The sequence below is a fragment of the Protopterus annectens genome, chromosome 10.part0 (assembly GCF_019279795.1).
Source record: "Protopterus annectens isolate FY-2018-M chromosome 10.part0, PAN1.0, whole genome shotgun sequence".
Taxonomy (NCBI): domain Eukaryota; kingdom Metazoa; phylum Chordata; order Ceratodontiformes; family Protopteridae; genus Protopterus; species Protopterus annectens.
Genome location: NC_056744.1, coordinates 119709520 through 119732543, shown reverse-complemented (window position 1 = coordinate 119732543; position 23024 = coordinate 119709520). Strand labels below are relative to the sequence as shown.

The 23024-nt window shown below is 36.2% G+C and overlaps 1 protein-coding gene and 1 long non-coding RNA gene across 3 annotated transcripts in view; one reads left to right on the top strand and one right to left on the bottom strand.

The window, feature by feature from the left end:
- Positions 1–23024, top strand: part of PITPNC1 (phosphatidylinositol transfer protein cytoplasmic 1) — a 2469295-nt gene that overhangs the window by 1971122 nt on the left and 475149 nt on the right. The window lies entirely within an intron of this gene.
- Positions 1–23024, bottom strand: part of LOC122812994 — a 238202-nt gene that overhangs the window by 21815 nt on the left and 193363 nt on the right. The window lies entirely within an intron of this gene.

Genomic DNA, 23024 nt, shown 5'->3' with positions numbered 1-23024 from the left:
AAACATACTTTGAAAGAATTTAACATGTGAATTTGATAAAGAAAGGTTTTCATGATGGCAATTCAGTGGAATACCTGGAGCAAAGGAAGAGATAAGTACTTAAATTAATTGCAGGAGGAGCTCCAATACCGATAGAAGAGGATAAAAAAGAAGTAATGATAGATTTGTAGTACTAAGGGGCTACTGGCAAGGGAGGAGGATTACACTGGCATGTATTTATATCCCACTGAAAACTGCTATAATGGAGCTTAAGAAAATTCTTGGAGAAATAATCAGCTTTCAGCAGCGAGTATTACTTATAGGTGGGGACTGGAATTTGATTTGCAACAGTGAAGATGTGTCTGGGGGGCTCAGAAGGGAAAATATAACAACGGAAAGTAGATTTTAAAAGAATTTTATGAAAATATTTGGCATTGAAGATGTGAATTAAGTACTAGGAGTTTGGAGTGAATTTACGTATTATTCCCCAAGATACAAAAACTGAGCTAGGCTAGACAGAATTTACATTTCACAGGAACATGTGCATTTAATTGAAGGTCTTGATATGCTCCCAGTAACTATTTCAGATCATGCACCAATAATAACTAAAATAAAAACACAGGGTAATGAAATGAAAATGAGAAGCTGGCACTTTCCCACCTATTGGTTGAAAAGAGAGGAATTTAAGGAATGGGTAGTGGAAATTACTCAGAGGCTATTAGAGAAGAGAAATTTCCTCTCAAAATATACTTTGGGAGTAGGATAAAATTAAAGTTGAGTTTAAAAATAGAGTGGAAATAAAGGAAAGGGAGATGTTGTTAAGAAGTAACAGGAGTTATTTAGGGGGACTGACAAATGCCAAAGTATTGCAAAATAGGGGGAATCTCACCGAAGAAGAAGAGGAGAAACTTCTGAATGCTAAACAGAAAATAAGAGATTACTTCAATAATATGCATGCGTTTAGAAAGATTGCTGTTAAGCAACTGTTTTTGATAATGACTATAAAGCACAAAATCCTTTAGCACAAAGACTCAAGCAACAGAAAGTAGAAGGGAGACTATAGCAAGGAAGATAACAAGGGATCCTGTATTTTAGAATTTTTATGAAAGTCTGTATATAGGTAGAGAAATATGGAAATCAAGAAAAAGTACAAATGGAAATATTTATGGAAGAATTAAATATGCCAAGATCAGAGGCAGAGGAGGCTCAATTACTTAGTGTTAGGCTAGAAGGAGATGAGATAAAATGGTGATGTATAACCAATCTACAGAAAAGTCCCCAGGAATAGATGGCATTCATGTGGAAGTGTGGAAGCTAGTAGGGAAAAAAACTGATACAGATCTGGAATGTTTTGTTTAACAGTATTTTAAGAGGAGGAGAAGTACCAACATCCTGGAAGAAAGCGGTAGTAGCTGTAATACCTAAAGAGGGTAAAAGTCCATCAGATCCAGATTCATACAAGCCCATTTCAATAGTAAACCATGATTATAAAGTGTTTATATCTGTAATGGCTAAAAGATTGGCAAAACTGATGCCAAAGTTGACAGATATGAATCATTGTGGTTATATGGAGGGGAGGTAAACATTTGACAACATTAACAGAACACTGATGATCCAAAGGAAAGCAGAATGTAAGAAAGTACCACTGTTCTTAGTGGATCTTGATAAAGAGAAAACATTTGACAGACTAAGCTGGGACTTTATGAGCAGAGCAATGAAAGCATTTCCATTCCCTGATGAAGTTATAGGGTTGATTAGGAGGATATATGAGGGATTGGAGGTGAAAATTAAAGTAGGTGGGGTCCTCTCTGATAATTTCTGCATGAACAGAGGAACCATGGAGGGTTGTACTCTCTCCACTTTGTTATTTGCATTATATTTAGAACCATTTACAAAGAAAGTAAGAAACTCAGAAATTCAAGGATATAATTGATATGGTAGTCAGGAAAAGCTGGTTGTGTTTGTAGATGATATTACTTTATACTTGACAAAACCAGAAAGGGACATAACATTTTGAAACAGTTTCAAATCATTTTAGGATACAAAAATAATGAAGTTAAAACAAAGGCAGTAGCTGTAAATTAGGTACCCACACACAAATTGGTTCAGCAATATTCTTATTTATGGGAACATGATAAAATGAAGTATTTAAAAATAATTCCAGTGTGGCAGCTAAGGATATGTGGGAACAGACTAAAAAGATAATACAAAAACTGAGAAAATAGAAGCTCTGTTATATAGTTATCGATAGTAAGATACAAGCAGTTAAAATATTTTTAGTCCCTTTATTCTTATACAGAGGTCAGCCATATTTCTATTAACCAGAGGATAATTTATGGATAGCAGTTAATAAAGAGTTGAAGGATTTTATTTGGGAGGGGAAGATGGCAAGAGTCAAGTGGGCTAAGCTTATTCTTCCAATAGAACAAGGTGGACTGGGATTATTCAATTTGAAGGGGTATTTCAGAACAACACAGTTAAGGCTCCTATACATAGCACAAGCACAAAATTATAATTCAAAGTAGAAGGATATGATGATAAAACAGGAGAACAATAATCTTACAGAATATTATATTCATAAAGTATCAGAAAGTATTCTAAGAACTAAGCCAACACTGGAATGGAGAAAGGAGATACTGCCGATACAGATGATGCAATTAGGGATTCAGAAAATAGGCAAGAGGGGGCTGAAATGTATTGGAGAAAGCATGCAAAGGAACCAAGGCACTGGGAGGAAATAACTAGAGAGGGAAAAGGTAATAGAATGGGAAAACACTTGTTTGGAATGCAGGTTAGAGATTGCCTTCCCTATCAAGGATTGATATCAGAGTATAGGCAAAGTGAAAGAAATAGGGAAGGGGGATCCTAAATAAAAGAGCAGCACTTGTAGAGTTTTAAACTGAATCTAGAACAGAAGTTGCCATTAAGAAAGGAATAATTAGTTGCGCATGTAAAATATTGCATGATAACTATAAGAATCAATAACAGGAGGTTAGAAAGGATTGGGAAGAGAGAGTGGATAAGCAATTCACAAAGAAATAATGGGGTGACATATATATGTCTCCCAAATATGCAACAAAGTTTGCTTGAAAGTTTTTGCATATGTATTTTTATACCCCAAGTAGACTTCAAAGAATTTTTCCTCAGTTAGACAGCAAATGTTCAATGTGTGATGGGGAAGAAACAGGTAACTGGGAACATATTTTCTGGGAGTGTAATGAGTTGGCAGTCTTTAAAGATTACATGCAGACTGCTCTGTTGGAGATACTAGGTGAGCAAATTGGTTTAACTAAGGAAATTATTTTGTGAGCTATGATATAGAATCGGAATTTGCTGAGTCAAATTATGGTAGCTGCCAAAAATCATTTACTAAAAAATAATGTAAAGCAAAGTCTAAACCAACTTTACTAGAAGTAGCAAAGATAGTAACAGAGGTAAAATAACTGGAATTGGGATCTTTAGAAAAGGGTGGGAGAAAATTACATGGAAAAAATGGGAATTGTGCGAACAATACATGCAGAGGAGGAACAAGGTTTTAAAGAAGGCAGGATTTGAATGAGCTGTGTAACATTTGACTGAAAGTAGCTGGATATATTACAAGTGATGTATAATGTTTATAGCTACAGTTGTGTCAACAAGGTTTGTAACTGAAATTATGTCATTATGGTTTATTCCCATTTATATAAATGTAAGATTGCCTATATCATATTTGGTAATTTAATAAATATGTTTCTTGTTTAAAAAAAAAGAAAAACATGGAAATTGTAGAAACAATACAGGCAGAATAATGTTTTGGATGAGGGGTGAGATTTAAGGGAAAAGAAGAATTGATCAATTTATGTAATGTCGAACTGATAATAAATTTACAAAAGACTATATGTGATGTATAATGTTTGCAACTGGGAATATGTTAGGATAGTTTGTTTTCTAATAAATAAATGCACGTTTGTCTATGTCTTATCTGATATGTCAATAAAGGTGTTAAAAAAACTGAAAAAAAAAAACTTTTGCGCTGTTCCAAGACTGAGGGAGTGGATGAGTTCAGTCCAGAAAAGCTGAAGTGCTAGGTATTGTTGGGTTGTAATTGTTAAATATCTTTTTGATGTTGTATAGAAGACTGAAACAATAGCTTTTGATTGGCAAACTGTAGTGGATATGTCCTTGCATGGATATTGGAGAGTTTATAGGTGTTTGTTGGTACTTTCTGCATGTGTTTTGAGGACCTAGTAAAAGTAATATGACCTCTTGCCCTAGAATTGTGTTACAGATTTATGGAGCCCAGAGACCAATTTTGCATGCCACATATCCCATATGTTTCTGTAGAAAGAAATGGGTCTTCTTTCTTAGTGTTAAGTTAAACGCATTCCTATTTCATGAATATATTAAAATGTCTTAAATGTAGCCTTGTCTTGATGAAAAAAATATCTGCATGATGTAATACATATTGTGAAATGCAGAAAATGGTGTGAAATGTAAGATTTCACAGAAAGCAGAGAGAATGGATAAACAGATTCAAGCAGGAACAAGTCGTAATTAAAATATGTTCTTTTTATGTGGCAGTCTTGGATTAGATTGAAAGAAAGGAAAAGTACTTTCTGATAAAAAACTTTGATGTTGAAATTGAGTTACCTTTCAAAAATCTGTGTAGTGTTGTAGTCTTCAACTTGCATTCATCCATTTTTTGTGATGAACCTAGCACTAAAATACATTCTTGTTATTGATACTATCTTGCTTATGAGCATATTCTAGAATGTTGTTCCCATGATCAAAGTAAATTTCATAAATGTAAAAGATTTATTTATTTGCCCTTTGTTGACAAGGTTAGTCCCACTAGGTTAGTAAACTCTTTTCAGGGGAGACCAAGGTGGCATTTATACTACTAGGAGAAATGTAAGCATGGCTTTGGGGAACTTCCCCTACTCTTGGTAGTAGGGGGAAGCATTTGTGTGTGACGCAACAGACTTCCTTTTCCAGGGATGAAGGCATCCCTGAGAAACAGGGAGAAAACATGGCTGATTCAGCTTTTGTTGAAACTGGAATAAAAGTTGCTAAAAATGTAGTTAAAATGGTAGAATCGCTACCCGAAGGTTTTTCTGATGATACGGGTACAGAAAAAAAAAAACAGTGACTTTGGAGGAAGAGGAGCTTGCAGCTGAAACAGAGATGGATTCAGAGGAAAACTTTCAGAGGAGATTGAAGGAGAGACAGTTAACTCTGAAAAATGTATAATTACAACCCTCCAATCGATGGGGGGGGGGGGGTTATGGGATGATTTTTTGGAAGAAATGATATACCAAAGTGAGCCAGGAAATGGAACAGCAATTTTATGGAGTGACATCATGGAAAAAATAAAAGAAGAAAATGGAGGAGGAAAAGAGACTGTGCCAAAAAAAGATCCTGAATCTGTTCCAGTCATAGAGGCAGCCCGGAGAATCAGGGAGAAAACATGGCTGGTTCAGCTTTTGCTGAAACTGGAACGAAAGTTGCTGAAAAGGTAGAATCACTACCAGAAGATTTTTCTGATGATGTGGGTGCAGAAAAAAACAGTGACATTGGAGGAAAAGGGGATTGTAGCTGAAACAGAGATGGATTCAGAGGAAAACTTTCAGAAGAGATTGTTTTAGCGAGAGATAGTTACCTCTGAAAAATTCATAATTACAACCTTACATTTGGGGGGGGAGGTTGTGGGATGATTATTTGGAAGAAATGATAAACTAAAGTGAGACAGAAAATGGAGCAGCAATTTCACGGAGTAACATCAGAGAAAAAAATAGAAGAAGAAAAAGTTGATGAAATTGTGCCAGAAAAAGTTCCAGAGACAAACACACACAAACTCTTGGAGAAGGAACAAAGAAGAAATAAAAGAAACAAAAAAGAAGTAGACAGTACGTGTGCGCAGTAAAGAAAAGAAAGTGTGGACAGGTATGAGGTTTGGGAATCTGTCATAGCACCTCTAGGTGTCAAATCAAAAGAGGTAAGGTAGGTAGGTATCACAAGGGATAAGAAACTAAGAGTAATGCTACTCAACACCAGAAGTTTAAACCTCAAGATGCATGCACTCGAAACTCTCCTTAGCATGGAGAACATCGATATCTGTGCAGTAACAGAAACCTGGTTCAGAGCTCCCGAGAGCACCCCAGCACTACCAGGTTATACCTCATACCATGCTTTTCGGCCCCAAAACTTGGACCGAACCACAAAAGGAGGGGGAGTATCGATATTCATCAAAGATACCCACACCTCCAGGTTGGTGGCAAAGCACGAAGCATCAGAGACTATCCATGTGCAACTAACAGTGGGTAAAACTGCCTTCCAGTTTATAGCCTGCTACAGACCACCCTCCCAAACCCAGGAACCCCACTCGGCCTTCCTGAGAACACTGGAAAATATGAAGGTCTCTCCAAACACCATTATATTAGGCGACTTCAGCTACCCAAACATAGACTGGGAGCATTACTCTAGCTCCAACACCCTAGCCCAAAGGTTCCTAGAATTTATAAACTCAAATGCTATGGAACAACTTGTTACCACTCCCACAAGAGGGAAAACATACTGGACCTGATCATCACCAACATGGGGACTCTATGCTCCAGACCAGAAGTGTATCCCTCACTGGTAAGATCAGACCATAAACTAATCTCACTGGATATTCACATCCCGACCCCATCCCCTGCCCAGAAAACCACAGTGAAAAACTTCTCTAAAGCAAATTTCACACTCCTCAAAACCGAGGTGGAATCCTTCAAAGCCCCCGGGCCTGTGGAAAATACGGCCCAGACCGCAGAATCCTTTATAAACGCATTCTATGAACACCTTCAGGAATGCATGGATCATGCGATCCCGAATAAAACCAAGACCCAATCCTCCAAAGGCAGACGTCCTGTCTGGTGGACCCCAGCCATAAAAACACTATACAATAGAAGGAGGAAGCTACTAAATGATAGAGCAAAATCCCAAAAAGGGAAGGCATCACTGATCAGTATTAGCAAAAAACTACGGGCACTCATAAAATTGTCTAAGGCCAGCTTTGAGAGAAAAATTGCACAGGACACTAAGGATAATCACAAGGCTTTCTTTAGTTATGTTAGGAACCTGGGTGGTAATTCCCAGATATGCTCAGAATTAGTCCAAAATGACAAAAAATACACTGAACCCACAGACATTGCCAACATCCTAGCTGACAGGTTCAGCGCAAACTTCTCCCCCCCTCCCCACCAAAAGGGCAAATATCTGTCCCAGCAGAGTGCTGCCCCCCCCCGACATCTCAGATGCTTAGGTAAGAGCCGCCCTCTCCAAAGCAAAAAACACAGCATCAATGGGACCAGACGGTGTCCTGGGCTGCGTCCTACATGAACTCCAAGAAGAGCTAAACCCAAACATAAAACTACTGTTCAATCTCAGCCTTACTACAGGATATGTGCCCAAAGAGTGGCGTACAGCAACAGTGGTCCCTCTCCATAAAGGTGGTGCCTCAACGGATCCTGGAAACTATCGCCCCATAAGCCTGACTAGCTTAGTCTGCAAAGCTAGGGAAAGGATCATCATGGACCTCATAAATAAAGATATTGGGGACCTACAGACACTGGATCCTACCCAGTTCGGCTTTGTTAAGGGCAGATCCTGCCTTTTAAACCAGGTTGATTTCTTTGAAACAGTCACCAAGGCGATTGACAAGGGGAAGGTGGTCCACACAGCCTACTTGGACCTCGCTAAAGCCTTCGATACAATACCCCACTCGGGCATTATAGATAAGCTCACCAGCTTAAATTTAAACCCCTATGTCACTAGATGGATTGCAAACTGGCTCAAGGACAGAACCCACATGGTTAGAATTGCTGGAGCCATGTCAGACTCCAAACTAGTTACAAGTGGTGTCCCACAAGGCTCAGTCCTGGGACCTCTCTTGTTCGGTATATATTTCTCGGAGGTACAGGCCAACACGGAAGGACTGTGGCTGACCAAGTTCGCAGATGACTGCAAACTGGGTGCCATAATCGACTCTCCAGCCGACACAAGCATCCTCCAAAAGGGCCTCATAGAAACAGACAACTGGTGCCAGAGCCATGGCCTCAAGCTAAATGCTAAAAAGTGTATAGTCATCCCTTTGGCAAAAACAAAGTGCCCACAAATTACCACATAGGTGGTAATCCATTAAGTACAGAAGAAGTAATTAGGGACCTGGGGACCCAAGTTGATAGCAATCTCTCATTTGACAACCACGTGGCCAAAGTGGTTAGAAAAACATTTTATATGGCCCACCTAATCATGAAGGGATTCACATCTAGATCAGGGAGGTCATCGTGCCTCTTTACTCATCCCTCATCAGGCCCATAATTGAGTACAATGCCCCTTTTGGGATGTACCTTACCAGACACCTGCAGCAACTGGAAAGACCCCAAAAGTACCTCACCAAGAGGATCAAAGGGCTCAAACAGATGCCATATGCTGCCCGGTTAAAGAAACTCCAGCTCTACTCAGTGGCATACCGCCTGTTCAGAGGCGATCTGTGCCTGACGTATAAAGCCATGTCCAACCCGGAATTAATGGACATGCTGCACCTCTGAAAATCCAAATCCCATTGAGCTACGCTCGAGAGACTTGAACCTCAGCACTGAAATAAATAGGACATGCTGGAGGGACAGATTCATAACCCAGAGGCTCCCTTCACTCTGGAATAAAAACCCAGTCCAGGTTAGGCAGAGTCCCTCATTGACTCTCTTCAAGAGGAATCTTGATGAGTGGATGGGAGATCGTAGGTTTACCCCGGATATCACTTCTGTGTCACTGTTAGACAGAGGCACAGTATACTAACCTCGAAAAAGGGCATAGCAAAATAAATTTAAAATGGGTGGCGAAAGCCAAACACATTCTGGCTAGGCTTATAAATGCCCTAGGGCAGGTAGCCTAGTATGAACCTATGAACCTAAGAGCATTTATTTTAATTAATAAAGAGACTTTTTGTAACTTGACATTTGAGCCTAGGCAGGCCACTGAAATTTTTTTGGGTGCATATGAACAAAAGAAAAATATTTATCCATGGTCAGAATATGTGGTGCAAGCTTTTTACAGACAAACAAAAAATAATGATCCAGTTTAGAACTGAAGTTGAAGCAAAAGAAGTGAAAGAACATTTGAAGTATTGGACACTACAAAAATATATGATGAAAGAGGACGATGGACTGGGTGATTGGAATGTGGAGTAATACTGAAAATAGAAAATGATAATGTTATACATGTACGTAGTATTATTAATGTTCATGGTAATAGGGGTTTTGTGAAATACAGGGGTCAACCAAAGACTTGTTATTTTTGTGGAAAAATAATGACCATTTAATCAATGGATGTAATAAAAAAAGATGTTATTTATGCGGTAAAACAGGGCATAATGCAAAAAATGTGATTTAAAGTGCAAACAAATGTGGCAATACTGGTCATTCATGGCTAGAATGTGAAATGGATGTGCAAGAAAATTAAAATGAAATTGTACAAGTGAAAGAGATAGAATGTGTTATACAAGAAAATCTACAAAAGGTGTGACTGATGATAAAGAGTTTGTACATAAAGTTAAAGAAAGTGTCAAAAAACAGAGGAGGCAAGTGAGGAAGAAGCTGGCTGGCATACACTAAGAAAGAAAAAGAAACTGATAATGAAAAGAGTTAAAAAAAAGAAAAATAAAATTCAAAAATATAATGCTTAGAGAAAATAAAGGAAGGGGATAACAATGTTATTATACTAACTGTCCTTAAAAGCTGTAAATATTAGATTTAAATGTGAACAATATGAAAATTCTTAAGATGAGAATAGATATATTACAATGGTGTGCTGTAGTCAATGCACATATTATTGTTTTAGAAGATATCAGATTATTAACAGAAGAAGAAAGAAAACAAACTGAAATACTTTGGAATGGTGTGATAGTTTGCGACGTTGTGAAAGAAACATGCTCTGGCATATGTATATTATGTCAAGAAAGCATTAAAGTATTAGATGTAACCTTAGTGGACTAGGACAAAGTATGGTAATAGATTTGAGATGGAAAAATATGTGTATAGAGTTATAGCTTTATATACATATGTAACAAAAAAGAGAGAGAAATGTTTAAAAATATCCTTGAATATGTTTGTGCAAATATGGACATTATAGTGGTGGGTGATTTTAATTCTAATTTAAGGAAAAATAAGAGTAATTGTGGTGTTAAAATGGTTAAAGAAATTATGAGAAGTGGAAAGCTAAGTGTATGGGAGAATAACCACTGAACCTACAAAAGAAATGAAGTTAGGACATAAATTGATTATTTTTTAATGTCTGATAGTTTAAAAGTTAAAAAAAAAAAGAATCAAGTATGCTGGATGTTTTGGACCATGTGGCTATATGGGTTAAAGTACAGGAAAATGAAGAATATATAATAATAGGAAAAGGAATAAAGAGAATTAATAAAAAGGAATTAGATTTAGAAGAGAAAAAAGAACTTATAGAATTATGGAGAAAGCATATGAATATGAGAGAATTTTATGAGAACTGAACTGTTTGGTTGCTTAATTTTAAAGAGAAATATAAAAAGTATTTTTAGAATGTCTAAGGAAGAAAAGAAAACAGAAAAAGAGAGAGATATAAGATATTAAGTCGAGAAACATTCAGAGACTTATTACAGAAGAAAAATTCCTTTTTATGAAAATGAAAGAGAAATATATAAAATGAATCAAATTAAAATTAACTTGTTATGTAAACAAAAATATTGTTTACAAGGAAAGAAAGAAGTAGCATGATATTTGAATAGAATAATAAAATAAGGAAAAATAATGGGAATTAAAGAATAATGACGGTAAGCAAATAAGACAGCAAGAAGGAATATATGAAATGAAATAATTAAAGAATATGTATTGGAATTATTGGCTAAAAGAGAAGAAAGCCTAGAACGAATTTATGATGGTGGAAAATTAAATAAAGAAGATAATGAGTATTTAGAACAAAAAATAACTGAAAGAATTGAATGAAATTCTAAAAGATATTAACATGAATTTTGCAACAGGACTGGACGGAGTTGAATATGGTATGTATTAAAAATGAAGAAGTGGCAAAAAATTATTTTATAGAAGTTATGATGAATGGCTATAAACTGGAATTAAAGAGAAAAAGATGTACAGGAGTTATAAGATGTATATTTAATATAGGAAATAAAGAGGAGATAAAAAATTGGAGATCTATAACTTTGAGTAATACTGATTCTAATTTTTTTATGAGAATAATAAAAAGGTTACAAAAAATGGCTAGAATATATGACTAAAATGTATTCAGAAGAAAAGGAAAAGGAGTTATGTCAAGAGTTATTATGGATAATAAGAGAAATAATTGATATAAATAAAAATGTAGAAGCAAAAGTTATGATAGGGTATATAAGTAATGCTTATGATAATATTCAGTATAAATCATTTTGGGGAATTTTGCAGGCATATAATGTAAGCAAAACATATTACAAGTAATAAATCTGTTTATGAAAGGAACTATGTGAAACTAAATGTAGATGGCTGGATTGGGGAAGAAAGAAAATGGAATGTGGACTAAAGCAGGGTTGCCCAGCTAGTAGTGTAATTTTCTCATTAATTATGAATGTAATCATGAAAGAAATTAATAAAATGTCAAGTAGCGGTGGATACAAAATGATGAAGCAAGTACATTTGCCAAATATTAGAAAATTGCCGGTAAAAGCAAATATATCATACAAGAAAAAGCAAGATAGAATATGTAATAAATGTGGAGTGTGTGAGACTACTGAACATGTGTTTTTGAAATGTGAAAGAGTTAATAATTTGTGGCAAGAAATATGTAAAACATAATGGGGTGAAAAGTGTGTTAAAAGTTGAGCAAATAAATATGGACATAAGAGAATTTAGTTATTATGCTGCACAAAAACAGGAAGAAGTAAAGAAAATGGACAGAGTTATATTTTATGTTTCATGGACTGTATGGAACAAGAGACTAAATGAAACCAAATACAATGGGAAATAGACTTTGATGATTCTGGAGAAAATAATGTTTTGGCTGTGGATAAAAGAGTTGGGGTGAAATGCTTAAATTGAAGTTTATAATGTATGGAGATTTGTAAATAGGTGTAAATAATGTAAATATGTAAATAATATGTAATGTATATATCAATAAAAAACCCTACTCTTTTCAGAGAATGAGAAGACACTGTTTTGCTGCTACACTTTCAGTTTCCATTCCGGGCATGAAGGTGGCTCAGAGAAACTGGAAGGAAGATGGAGGCAGCAAGTGTTTGTGCTGGTTAGTGGCAGAAGGAGGAGATGAGTTTGCAGAAGGAAATAAAGTTGGAAAAATGGTGGTTTGCAGAGTGGAATCAAAAGTGAAGGATTGATAGAATTGCTGAGGAACGATGAAGTAGCTAAAGTGGAGGAGGATGGTGGAATAAAGGTAATTTAACCTTCACAAGATTCAGAGTACTAGTTCTAAAAAAATCTGTTCTCTGGGTCCAGGTTGGAGTGTGTAGTTACAACCCTCCAATTGAGAGGGTTGCAGGATGATTATTTAAAAGAAGTGGTAATGCAGAGTGAACTGAAGAGTGAAGCAGCGGCATCATGGGGGGATATTATGGACAGGATTCAGAAAGAAGAGGTGAGAGAAATTGTAGAAGAAAGAAAGTCGTATGCATTGATGGTGAAAGAAGGAAAAAAGTAATGAGGAGGAAGAGAGGTCCCGAAGAAGAAGTATGTTGTACCACTTAGCGGTAAAAAAGAAAGATAACTAGAAAGATACAAGGTATAGACACAGTTCTTGCACCTTTGGGGACATTAGCTAATGAGGTAAGAGCTTTCATTCATATTGCTAGAGAGACTTACTGTGATATTATATTTGAGACTGGACAATATATGGAATGTTTTTAGAAATATTTGAAAAAAAAAAAGAATGTGGTCCATGGAACTGTTATGTTATAGAGACATTTCACAGAGAAACAAAAAAGAGGATAGCTATACAGTTTCAAACTGAAGTAGATAAGGAAGCATTAAAAGACTATTTAAGAACTATTTGTAAAGAAGTGTTGGACATTACAAAAGTATATGATGAAGGATACTTGTGGACTGGGGGATAGGATTGTGGAGTAATTTTTAAGATAGAAAATGATAATATTGTGCATATCCGAAGTGTAATAAATGTGGAGGGGAATAGAGGCTATGTAAGATATAAGGGACAGCTGAAATCTTGCTTATTTTGAAAAAAATGATCATTTAATATGTAATTGTAATAAAAGAAGATGTTTTATTTGTAGGAAGTGGGACACGAAGCAAAGAAATGTGATTTGAATTGTAAAAAATGTGGAGAAAATGAGACATGATTCAATTAAATGTGATGAACCTTTGCATGTTGAACAAAAAGAACAGAGACAAGAACATGTGCATGATACAAAAAATAATGTAGAAAATGAGTATGAAACACAGAATATTGTGCAAAAAGAAGATAAAATGATGAATATAGAAAATAAAAAATGAACAATCAGTGCTGGAAACAAATGAAGAGGAAAACAGTAAGAAGTAAATAAAGTTCAGTAGAGAGAAGGATGAGAGATAGGAGAGAGCATTTAAAAGTGTGATTATGAAAGAAAATAAAAAAATATAATGGTTAAATGAGAAATAATAAAATTAAAAGCATCTGAAGTTTTTTATCAATAAATGTTAACAGTATAAAAATGTTAAAAGAAGGCTAGGTGTTGTAGAATGGTATATGCTATTCAATATGCATGTAATCATTTTAGAAGATACAAGAATTTTGATGGAAGAAGAAAGGAAGCAGATGGAAAATTCATAGCATGGGAGTATTATATGGAACATGGGGAAAGATACATGTTCAGGAATTGCTGTGCTATGTAGTGAAATGGTTAAGATTTTAGATTAAACCTTAGCTGAGTTGGGTAGGATAACAGTGATAGATATAAGATGTAAAACAGATGTGTATAGAATCATTACAATATATTCATATGTCATGAAAAAGGAAGACAAGAAATGTTTTAAAAAATCCTAAACTATGTAGGAGTGAATATGGACATAATATTAGTAGGAGATTTTAATTGTGATTTAAGGAAAAGGAAAAAAGAAGGGAATGATGTGAAGACAGTATATGAAATAATAAAGTAATGTCTTTTGGCTTTTCCCAGTTAGGAGTTGCCACAGTGAAACTCCGGTCTGCTAATGATTGGCAGTGGATTTTTACGGTGCTGAGTTTTCACCCCGATGCCCAACCTTCAAAGAAGGCACACCCATTCACGCACACACCTACCTGCATGTTTTTAAACTTCACTCGACCATGAGGAGGACATGCAGACTCCACACAGAAGGCGCTCCAGCCAAAAATCAAACGGGAAAAACCTCTTGCTGTGAGGTGACAATGCTAACCACTGCACCACCTTGGCCATACAGTATATGAAATAATGAAAAGCAGGAAACTATGTATATTGCATAATGCACACTGGACTTATAAAAGAAATTAGATAAAAACAGAGATTGATTATTTTATAATATCTGATACTTTACAAATTACAGAAGAAGGAACAAAGGAAACAGGTTTCTCAGATCATTTGGCTATATGGGTAGAAGTAAAAGAAAAAGAAGACTATATAAGGATAGGTAAAGGGATTAAAGATTGAATGAAAAAGATTTAGATGAAGAGGGAATAAATGAAATGGACAGATTACGAGGTAATCATGTAGAAATGAGAATATTTTTTGAAAATTGGACTGATTGGTGGTTAAGTTTTAAAGGAAAATATAAAAAGTGATTTTAAAGTGTCAGATGATAAAAAGAAAAAAGAAAAGTAGAAATATAGGCTAGGTCAGACAGTATTTAGGGCATATTAAGAAATAAGAATTTTTATGGAAAGGAGGAGGAAATAGATGAATCAAGAAAGGATAAAGAACATTTTATATAGGCAAAGATACATTTTACAGGGAAAAAATAAGAAGTGGCTCAATATTTGAGTAAAGTGAGGGCCCTCATCAAGTCAACTAAACTAATTTTGAAAAGAAAGTTGCCAAGGATAACCATAAGGCCTTCTATGGCTACGTCAAAAACCTAAATGGCAATGCTCAGGTCTGTTCTGAGCTAGTACAAAATGGAACAAAATACACTGACCCTTCTGACATTGCCAACATTTTGGCTGACAGGTTCAGTGCAAATATCTCCCCACCCCCTCACCACCTACAGGGCAAGTCCAATTATTACTGATACGTTGGTTAACAAGGCTGTATCTAAAGCTAAAAACACTGCCTCCATGGGACCATATGGTGTCCCAGGCTGTGTCATGTGTGAGCTCCAAAAGGAATTAACCCCGCATCTTAATACCCTGTTCAGTCTCAGCCTCTCCACAGGATATGTGCCCATAGAATGGCGCACGGCAACGATGGTCCCGCTACACAAGGGTGGGGCCACAATTGACCCTGGGAACTACCGACCAATAAGCCTGACCAGTCTGATCTGTAAGGCTATGGTACAAATCATTATGGAACTCATAAATGGAGAGATTGGGAACCTCCAGTCGCTGGACCCCACACAGTTCGGCTTTGTCAAGGGCAGATCATGCCTCCTGAACCTGGTGGATTTCTTTGAGACAGTTACTCAGGCTATAGATAAGGGAAACGAGGTACACATGGCTTACCTTGACCTTGCTAAAGCATTTGACACCATTCCCCATTCAAGTATTATTGATAAGCTCACCAGCCTGGGCATAAACCCTTATGTCACAAGATGGATCGCAAACTGGCTCTCAGACAGATCCCATAAAGTAAGAGTAACAGGATCTATGTCCAAATCCAGACCAGTAATGAGTGGTGTGCCTCAGGGCTCTGTCCTGGGGCCCCTCCTGTTTGGCATATACTTCTCAGAAGTACAGGCAAGCACGGAAGGGCTATGGCTGACTAAGTTTGCGGACGACTGCAAACTGGGTGCTATAATAGAGTCTCCAGCCAACACTGAGATCCTCCAGAAGGGCCTAAATGAGACTGATGCATGGTGTCAAAGCCATGGTCTCAAGCTAAAGGCAAAAAAATGCATAGTAATCCCCTTTGGAAAAAACAGAGTACCCGCAAACTATAACATAGGAGGTAATCCCCTGAAATCTAAAGAAGAAATAAGGGATCTAGGGCCTCAAGTAGATGGTCCGCTTTCCTTTGATAACCATGTTGCCAAAGTGGTTAGAAAATCCTTCTATGTGACCCATCTGATCACGTAAGGGTTTGCATCAAGATCTAAGGATGTAATGGTGCCAGTACAATGCACCAATTGGAATGTACCTTGCTAGACATCTCCAGCAGCTGGAGAGACCACAGAGGTACCTAACCAAGAGGATTACTGGCCTCAAACAGTTGCCCTATGCAGCACGATTGAAAAAGCTAAGACTGTTCTCTGTTGCATACCGCTTTCTCAGAGGCGATCTTGTCTAACGTACAGAGCCATATCCAACCCAGAATTGTTGAACATGCTCCATCTTAGCAAAACCAAATCTACTCGAGCTACACGCTCTAGGGATATAAACCTCAACACAACAATGAATAGAACATGCTGGAGGGATAGATTCCCTTTGCAGAGACTTCCCTTACTATGGAACAGGGTCCCAATCTACATAAGATAGAGCCCCTCACTATCACTCTTCAAGAGGAACCTTGATGAGTGGATGGGTAACAGAAAGTTCACACCGGAGATCACACCAACAGCACTACTAGATGGGGGCCAAGGGTACTAGCTGCTAGTACAAGGGTCTAGGGAACTACTAAAGGGGCGGTGAATGCCACACAATGTGGCTGGGCTAATATATGCCTGTGGGCGGATAGCCCAGTACCAACCTATGAACCTATAAGAATGAGAGAGTAATAAGAGAATTGGAAAATAATTAAAGAGAAAAAGTAAATATGCAAGAAAAAATGCTGAAGTAATAGAACAATACATAAGAAATACATTCAAGAAGATAGAGACTAAAGAAGATAGAGAGGCAAATATGGGAGGTAAGAAAATTAAGAAAAAAGAAAATGAGATTATGGAAAAATATATAAGTATAGAAAAATTTGATGAAATATTAAAAATATAGATATGGTGAAAGCTACAAGAATAGATGGAATTGAATATTATATGTATTATAATATGAAAGAATGGCAAAATGTATATTTTTTAGCAGTATTGAATGAATCGTTAGAAAAGGGGATAAATAAGGAAATATGTATGGAGGTCATGAAATTCATATGGAAGAAATGGGAAAAGGAAGATATTAGGAATTGAAGACCAATTGTATTAAATAATGCAGATTATAAATTATTTAAAAGATTACAGAAGGGTGTGGATAGGTTGATGAGCCTATAATTTTTGGAAATAAATGGAAAGGAAGTCAGGATTTACTGCTGTTATTAAGAGAGGTACTAGATGATGATATAAATAAACAGTGGAAGCCAAAATATTAGTTAGAGACATGAATAAAGCATTTGATAAAATACAGTCTGAGGAATTGTAGAGTATATTAAAAGATTATAATATAAATGATAAAATAATAAAAGTTATAAGATCAGTATATGAGAATAACATTATAAAAATAATTTTAAATGGATGGTTAAGTAAAGAAGTAAAAATAGAATGTGGAATAAGACAAGCTTGTCCTGCAAGTAGTATCTATATTTGAGTTAGTTTTGAATGTTATTGTAATAGTAATAGAGAGTTGGAAGTGGCAAGGTATACAGTAATAGAGGGAATATATGTTCCAGTTATTTTTACTTATGCAGATGATATAGTGTTAATCACTAAGAATAAGAGATGGATGGAACAAGGAATTAGGAAATTAAATAAGTATTTGAATGTGATTGGTCTAAGCATTAATAAGGATAAAAGTAAAGGAATATTTTTTAGGTGAATTAGAAGGTATCCATTTCAATAGCGAAGAAGCAGTTATTCTAGGAATAATATTTTGGCTTAATATAAAGAAGGAAATACAATGGGAAAGACTGATGCAAAAACTGAAAAAAATATGTATGTATAGGTTATCACATAAAACAGGTGTATTTAATAAACTCTATTTTGTTATGTAAACTTGCCTATTTAGCAAGTGTATACATGATTCCACTAAAGTATGAAAAATAATTGCTATTGATTATATTTTCATTTATATGGGGGTCAATATTAAATCCTGTGAGGAGAGGAGTTCTGTATGTTCTGTATGTAAAGCAAGAAGGAGAAGGATTAGGATTAATAAATCTGATAGTTTATGCAGCTTTGCTGAATCTGTGTAAAACGTTATGGATCATAAAAGAAGAAAATAAAAGTATAATAGGTGATATATTGAAAAAAAATAAGTGTAAAGGTATATGGAAAAGTCTAAGATGTGGAAAAAGATGGAAGAACAATGTTAATAGTGAGATTAAAGAATATCAAAACAAGATATTATTATGGAAATTAAAAATAGAAATGTACAAAAGAATAGAAAAGATTGGTATGAAAAAGTAATGAAGGAATGTTACTATATTTATCCGCAATTAAAATAAGGCTTAAGTGGAGCAAAAATATGAAAATAAAGACTTTATGTGGAGGTTAATAAGTATTTTGCCTGTTAAACATACCATATAAAAGGATTCAGGAGAGAATATGTAATTATTGTGGAGAAATTGAGACAATGTAACATGTTTTTCTGAATTGTATAAGAGTAAAAGAATTGTGGAAAAAATTATATGAAACTAATATATTAAAAGATTCTAAAATTGTGAAAGATTTAAATGTGAATTCTAGAGTATGGATATTATGGTAATAAGAAACACAATGAAGTGAAAGAAATTGATAAGTTATTGTATGTTTTGTGGGTCATATGGAATGAAAAATTAAATGAGATAAAGTATAATGGAAAATGGGTATTGGCTGGAATTTTGAAAAGATACATTTTGGTTGTGGAAAAAAGAGTGGGGGGCTGAAATATATGATGAAATATCAGATGTAAACAATTGTTAATAATGTATATAACATACATATATTTTATAATATAAGTAGTGTATATAATTTGTTATAAATAATAAAGAACTTGTTTCGATAGGTGTCAACAATCGATGATAGAACCCATGACCTTCTGCACCAAAGGCAAATTGTGCTACCTGTCACACCACTGACGTTATTTTATTTAAAAAAAATGTTTAACTGTTAACTCTGTTAAGTGATTTAATTTAACTGCTATGCATATTTGTGTATTTTATTTTGTTTATTTTAGTAATATTTTATTACTGAGTACAGAGAACTGCAGCTTTCTAAATTGAAGGCTGAATAATTTCACATGAATTTAAAGGAAATATCCACCATATCAATTTTTCCTCATCACAAATGCTTTGCTTTCCCTTTAATCAAATGCAAGAGTTCCACATACAGAGAAAACACTGTTAAAGTATTGCTATGTCTGTCTCCAACCTGAATTTATTTTACAGTCTTTCTTCTCACCAACTGAGCTGTTTAAGAAATATTTCATTATTTTCCTTTGATGTTTGTCAAAGTATATGCTACATCATGTCTGGAGTTTTTTAAATCAGGAAAGTGAAAATGGAAAAGTAGATAAATCTAAGACAATTTATATACTTTAGAAAACAAAACAGTCATTCATGTTTGCTACATTGATCTAGCTATAGAGCCTATGAAATCTAAAAACCTGTATGCGGACTGCAAAGTTAGCCTTAATGTTTATTAGTGTATGTTATCAGTCCTATATTACCAGCTGTACACCTCAGCTATAAAGTGTGGCCTGGATCTGCAGTTCTGAACTTGAACAAATGTAGTCACATTAACAACTGTTTCATGCTCAGCATTCAGGTGTACCTGACAAAGCTTTTTAAGGAGGTAGCCACAACCAAACATAAGAAATTACTGTAGTAGAACAAATTGCACTTAACCAAACCCATTTAAAAAAGCCAAAAGCCACAGTATTTTCGTTATATGTGACTGGGCAGACAGGACCACAGAAAAACACCCCTGTTATAGTTTTGTTAAACAAAGAGCACAAAATCACATAGTTTTATTATGTGATATAACAAAAAAAAACACAAGCCATAGAGAATATGGGATAATGGTACTGTAGAATACACAGGATATGATGAAAGTGCAACTTTATCAGTTTTTGGTGCAATTCTCATTTATTCATATTGCCATATATTTAGAAGCTCAGTTATTAGGCTATTTATGTGGTGCCCAGACTAAACCAGTTACATTATGGTACTGACAAATCCAAACATAGACACATGAATGAATGAGCTGATTCAGTGCAATCATTCTGCAGGAAAACTGTGCAGTGAAATATTTACGCAGTTAAAGCTGTAATTCCAAGAACCAGTAGTCTGCAAACAGAAGCATTTATTTCAGGGTGTATACCAGCTTCACTTGCAATACTATACTTCATTTTGAAGACCGAGAGTAATTTTATGCCTCTTTTAGAAGAATTCATACCATTAATACATAACCAGCTGAAGACTTTTGACATCTGGAACATGACTGTGCAGAGACTAAGAAAAATGTTAACACAAACTCTGGGTGGACCTACAAATGAGGCAATTGCTTTATGTAATAGCCAGTTCCCTCTTCTGAGTTAAGTTGCAGTTTGAAGGCATAATGTAGATGCATTCCCTGGAGACAGCAAACAGACACAATTTCCCAAGATAATATAACGTCTGATGTAATTCACTTCATGTACACAGCTTATTGTGGCAGCACGATGCAGTCTAGAAATAAGCTTGGAATCTTGCTATCAGATCTCTTTTTGTAGCAAGAGTCATTCTGCAGACACAGTTTTTAGCTTTAAGAAATAGTTGTGAAGAAAATGATAACATTCATTTACATTTGCTAGATGACAGAAGGCAACGGCATATCTAGTTTTTACCCTTTAAGTGACTTTAGCATTCTGCCTGTCCTCCATCTCTCCCTCTGCCCCCCTCTTTCACCTCTGCACCTGTCTCATACCCTATTGAATGCTTCCATGGATTCTGTTTGTATATCATCCATTTACAGACCTGTTTTGAAAAAGCATTTTTGCAGATCCCAGGTGTAGCTGATCCTTAGATTCTGCAGCATATGCTTCCTGCTTCTCCTGCCACCCTTCCTGTTCAGGGCAGTTTTCCATGTGTCTTTCACATGATCTTATTTACCAGTATCAAGCACCTCCTCATATTAGTGTGTATTGAAAAGAACACTAGTTTCTCCCAGTTGCAGAGATACCCTTCCCCTCCATCCTTTTGCTATATTGGGGCTTGGCCAGACCACATCTTAAGTAGTGCATGTAGTGCCTTATCTTTTTGCCTCTGGAGTATAGCTGAGATTTTACTCCAACATAATGTTTGATTCTGCCCTAATGCTCTCATTCTGCCCCAGTGGACCAGTCCATTTGGTCAGCATGTCTAGTGTCTTTGGTTCTCCTCTTGGTACCATTTCTACTTCTGCAGCTGGTAGGTATACTAGAGTGGTTGCAGCTCAGGTACAGTGATTTGCACCTGTAATCACTGAACCTCATCTTCCACATTACTGCTCAGTTAGCAACAAGTCATCTTAGTTAATAACAAGATCTCTGAACAGCTCCGGCAAGCCTCGCATATTTACTCTGAAATGTATATCTTTGTCAGTGTAAGTTTTTAGACACAGCTTTAGGCCCTTAACATTTGTAACAGAGTACATTTTGGACTTTTTTACTTTGAGAGGATTCTAATCTTCTTATGACATCCTACAGCTTAACTTTCCTCACTTTCTAAATGATATGTCAGTTGTGTTTGCAGCAAGATTCTTGCTTCATGGGAAAATGTTAACGCAGCAGTTAAATTGGCTCTGATGTTCGGTTTCTGTTGGATGGTGCAGCTGTTTCCACCACTAGTCCCATTATTAATAAAACACCATATTTTCACAAAGCCATTGATGTAGCCTGGTATTTATTTAGTCTAGTAATGGTGCAGGGTTAGCACTGCTCTCTGAGAGCTTTTAATTCTCCGATTCCTTTCCCATGTGACCTGCCTTCTGTGTGGAAGCTGCACGTCTTCCCTGTGTCCATGGAAGTTTTCATCTGGAAAACTCTTAGGTGAATTTCTGATCTTCTATCTTCTAATTGCACAGTGTGTGTTCATTCTGTGAAGGACCATTGTTCTGTCCAGAACTAGATCTCTGCCTTTCACCCATTAGTTGCTGCAGTAGTCTCGGTTTCCCTCTTGACCCTGATTACTATAAATCAGGTTTCAGAGAAAAATGAATTAATGAAAAGATGTGTGCTAGGATTTCTGCTTGGAGCAAACTGCTGTTAGTGTCCCACTCCTCTGTCTATATCTTCTCTACATGTGGGGCATACAAGGATTGACTATAGTCTAGATGAACTCTCTCTTCAAATTCCATAATCAGAGGCCAGTCCCACAAAGGACACCAGGAATCTATAAAGCTCTCCTTCAACAACTTGAAGTGGTCCAGCTCCTCCTGCCCCTTCAAGGTCTGCCAACCTACTGTCATGCGACATGACTAAGACACAAAAGGTAACCCCCCCACACACACCAACAGATATAGTCATTATTGATAGCATAGTGCTTTCAGCTCAGTCTCTTCAGACAGCAGTCAGTATCAGTATATAAGAGCCTGTGTGCTAGAGACACCAGCCATATAGAGGAGAGTGAGTGGTCACAACTGTTTATCTCAGGGGTAGGGGGGACTCCACTGTGGGAGTGCCTGTCAGTGGAGGCCAGGAGATGAACTTAAGTGTGCTTGCTGATAGTAGCAAGGACATGAGCTCATAAGTGGCTGCCAGTGGAGGCCCAAAGATGAACTCACTGTTAAGGGGCCCTGGTAGTTCTGGTGCTTCTGGAAGAATGTGTATGATATATATAGAAACTAGTAATATGTGCCTTGTAAATAAGTTTCCCAAGTCACACTGAGAGAGGATTGGTAGTTGCACATAAAGTAAACTTTATCTCACCTGCATCCATTAAAGCCATGATTTTTACCAGTACAGTTGCAGGGTTAGGGAATAAATGCGCAAGAAAAAAATGTGATATGGTGTATTCCTTCTTGATTCCT